Here is a 4,560-nt window from a genome sequence, read left to right on the forward strand (position 1 = left end):
ATGTCAATAATCAAGCACTATGTGCAAGTATTACTAAAGGAGCTTAAAATAAAAGATAAAGATATACAAGAAATAAAATTCTGCATAAAAAAAGAGGAACTTATAGAAAGAATGCAAGTAAAAATGAATGGTTTGATTGTTGATAATAATACAATGACAATCAAACTAGCACAGATGAATACCCAATGGCGTACAACATCTAATTATGAGTGACTCACAATCATTATTCATTAAGAACAGTCTTGCCAAGAATCAGATGGTTCTGACATATAGTTGTGTGCAGCAATATCTAATCTGAAACAAGCAGTATTGAATAATGAATACCACTAGACATCAACGGACAATCACTCAAATGATAAGCTCCGCTCTACAAAGTCAACAGCATAGCTAAAATAATGATGGTCATTGTGTTACATTGTTTTCAATACAAGTCTACAGTGAAGTATACAACTCATGTAAAATATATGAAAACATCAAACAAGCACTGCGTATTAAACGACAACCATCCTGTAACTAAACAGAATAGTTGACATTATACTCACAATTATGAACTCATTTTGAAGACTGCATGATGGAGGCTGTGACTTTGTTCTTAAAGATACATGTGACATATGTATGTGGTAGGACAGCTTGGAATGCTGCACAGAGCCATCCATTTTGTGATAGCATGCCACCATACTGGAGAGTCAGGAAATCTAAATTTAATGCAGAGAAAAAAAACAATTATGAAATATATGTAGATCTCAAGCAATCAATACTTTAATAAATAAAGCCATATGTACACTGTGTCACACTCATTGCTCAAAATTGGAGAGATTTGCTCCCTGTTCACATCACTCGATCTTCTCTAGTTGCTCACATAACAGTGACTGGAAATGTGAGGGGATCAGAAATATAACTTTTATTAGATGGTTTCAAAGCAAACAGACCAAAATGACACAGTGACAAAGCGCTGACCACAGGTACACAGTTAGAAAACAACAGTTACAATTTAATTCAAACTTAAAAATAGTATACCATATTTGCTGTATTAGTAGTGCAATCAATGCACACGCACATGTTTAGATATTTTAAATAATATTTTAATAATTCAGTATAACAACTGATTTTTTTATTTATATATACACTTCTAGTGGAGATGCGCTTCTAATAGAGCAAATATACAGTATAGTAAATATAGGATTATAATTATCAAGAAAAATAAAATAATGCACATGACTACTTAGTCTCACATATAGCATGGGCCAACAGAAAACAAAATTTCTTCATTCTATCATACATGTACATTTGTATATTTGGCTGCACTTTATGCAACATTGGAAAAAAGTGTGAAGCACTGTTTTCAAGATGATGTGCACAGTGACAAGAAGCAAGATTTGTTTTGCCTAACCAAGTCAATTTTAAATGGCTCACAATATTTGTAATTTCATTGAATTCCTCGCCATAAATACAATCAGCTGATAAATCCTTACTTCTAAACTGTATTGAAGTTGAGAAGTCTGCCCAAAGTACATATACACCAAGTATCAAAGCAATAAGGCTTTAATAAGAAGCTGAAAAAATAAAAATATTATGCGACTGACAAAGTCAACAGTGGAACTAAAAATAAACAAGAGACTGTGTGCAAGTCTAAAACTGTAATTAAGTAAGACTTATAATTAATTAACTGGAAATGGTTGCCTGACAAAATATTCCTATTTCATGGCATGTATGAATTAATACATTGAAATTGCCGGTAAGTACAGTTATATTAAATTGAGCAATCAGCAAAATTCAAGTTTGTATGACTGGAGGTGAGCTGGCAAAATCTTTATAAGGTTACAAATAATGTTCTACAAACTTTTCCTAAAACACAGTAAATATTATTAACAAGTTTACTAGTGATTACAGAATTTAGATAGGAGCATTATAATAAGCATATATTAAATATCTAAAAACAATAATAAGAATTAAATCATCTATTGTATGGATCACTGTAAAATTTTCACTGATTCATCCCTACATCAAAAATAAAAGTGGAAATTAGGTATTTTTCAGTAATTGTGTTAAATCTGTTTTCAGTATAAATTGGGTTAATTGCTACACATATAAAGCCTTGCCTGTTCAGTATTCTCTATTGTAGCACCCTCTAGCTATTAGATTCATTGTATAGCGCCACCTAGTGGCAGCAGATTCTCAGTCTACTTCAGTTTTTGTTCCCCTGGCTGTTTGACATCTTTATTTTTTACAGTAATTGCTCTGTTCCACATATGCAGGACAATCCAATTACTAATGAATCATCAAGTAGTTAGTGGAATGTTCAATGATATTTGGAAAAAATAATTAATATTTAACCAATGACGGTCTAAACTAAAATGTAAAAATAGTTGTACCGTTGAAAGCTGATTTTCTCCTTGGATTATGCCGCCCCACACCCTCTAAACAAATTAGGTGTCACTTGACAATACATTGCAACTAATAAAAAAACAAGACATGTGACAGTCTATCACATGTGTCATACTTACCAGACTTTCAAACACACTGACTTGGCACAATTTGGATTCAATGTAGAGACCTCAACATTAGTGATCACAATCAATGAAAACGCACACACAATTCCAATTCCCATGTCAGTACGCATACCACTTGCATTCATGGGTGTACACGTCTTACTCTTCCTTCGCTTCTGATTTCCATGATTTGGAATGATGTTATGCATGTCCCTATAAGTACGATACATGATACACAATCAGCATGGTCATTATGATTCAAAGTATGTGGTATTACAGCAATATGTGTCACTCTATTAAAGACGCCAAGGATAAACATTTACATGTAGCAACCACTCATTCCAAAAAAAAGCACAAACAAACAAACTTATTGCGCCACCTATGGTAATTCAACAGGTTTAACTTTGAATGCCACAATTTTGAGACAACATTTTTCAACATTTTAAATACAAAAAGCAAATACATTACACAAATTAAGGGCAATGTTAACCAAGAATTCTAACAATGAAACAAAATTTGTATTGATATGTAAAACCAGATTGAGCAGTAACGTTTAATTTTAAATTACTTTGACAACATAGAATAAATTTTGATTTGCACATAAACAGAAAATGAAAAAAAGAAAAGCATAAAAAGTCAAATAAATATTAAAACAGTCAAAAGCAGTACATATTTTTTTTTAGGTTCCTTTAATATAAATTACTTGGTGAATACCATGTATTTGACATGTGACGGGGGAGGGGGTATTGGTGTTATTCCAAATCATTTTGATTTTAATTAATCACTCTAAAATCAACTAAGATATCTCAAATTTTGACAATCCTTCAATGGTCATATAGGAACGATTGAAGTTTGCTGGATTGTCATTTATAATAGACTTTCAAATATCCAATATCACTGTTTTCTTTCACCAGAAATTGCCAATTGAAATAGTTTCGTTGATATGTGAATGATTATAATGACCACCCATTAGTTGAATAACCCATATGATGCTACCATGACTTTGTGATATTCCGGTAATGTTGTAATTTACAAACATCAACAAAATATAGAACTTTCATGTCAGAGGTGGAACACATCACTTTTGTTGAGGCCTGCATTTCTTATTTACTCTGTAGAGGGCAGTAAGACCACAAAGAGCCATGGAACGATGGGTGGTGGTAATACATGATTGAATACCCCAGGTTCCATTGTCTGTTTCTCCACTTCGCTACCAAAAATAGTGAAGTGGAGAAACAGACTGGATTGGAAGCTGGGGTATTAATTGGAGTTCTGGAAAAAGATTATGACAGTATCCATACCTTGGTTTAATTGTTTTATACGTATGCCACCCTTCCATTCTACTACAGTGTTACAACCAATCTTTAATCACTTACACATTGTATCTCTTTCCTGGGATCTCTGCAAAGAAACAGAAAACATTTGCACACAGTAATTGAGATTCATCATGCCTCACCACATAAAAGATGCAAACAAACTCGTATGAATCAATATTCAGATTAGGACCTCGATACTTACCCTAAGGTTTGTGAATTTCCTCCAAGATGCAAGAAAGAATTTCGGCTGATGAATACGTCTGAAATTGACCACTCAGTGCAAACACGCAATTCAATGGCAAAATTGAAAACAATTGAGCCGATAAATCTAAGCCATGCCACGAAATACTAGTAAGACGTCTTTTGCAATAAAAGTTTTATAATCACAGTCCATCTTGACACTTTCCTATCATTAACACGTTAATTATTATGTGAGACTGAAATCAACTACGAAATATAAACACTGAGACTATTGATCACCTTGACCATGAACTATACTGTGATTTATGATGAAATTTATGTTATTATCACAGGCTCACTTTCAATTTATCAAAAAACATTGGGTATGATTCTGTGGTCTACGAGTGGGGTGTTTGTGAAGGATTCACTGGACTTTTAGTTTAGTAGAAATATGTGGGCCAAAGGTTTAACGTTCTAACCATTGTTGAGTAAGTCATGATTTAGTATAGGTTACTGTAAGTAATTTAATAAATCTTGAAACACGATGCATTGTGGGGCTTAGATTTAGAGGAAAA

The 4,560-nt window shown here is 32.9% G+C and overlaps 1 long non-coding RNA gene across 1 annotated transcript; it reads right to left on the reverse strand.

The window, feature by feature from the left end:
- Nucleotides 1-548: 548 nt before the first annotated feature.
- LOC146730062 (uncharacterized) lies at nt 549-4,149 on the reverse strand. Its single transcript, XR_014927951.1, has 3 exons — nt 3,791-4,149; nt 2,505-2,702; nt 549-695 (listed from the first exon to the last, which is right to left on the reverse strand). It is a non-coding gene; the product is annotated as an uncharacterized LOC146730062 (long non-coding RNA).
- Between the last annotated feature and the right edge of the window lie 411 nt (nt 4,150-4,560).

Source organism: Saccoglossus kowalevskii, chromosome 20 (genome assembly GCF_978046115.1).
Source record: "Saccoglossus kowalevskii chromosome 20, keSacKowa6.1, whole genome shotgun sequence".
Taxonomy (NCBI): Eukaryota; Metazoa; Hemichordata; class Enteropneusta; family Harrimaniidae; genus Saccoglossus; species Saccoglossus kowalevskii.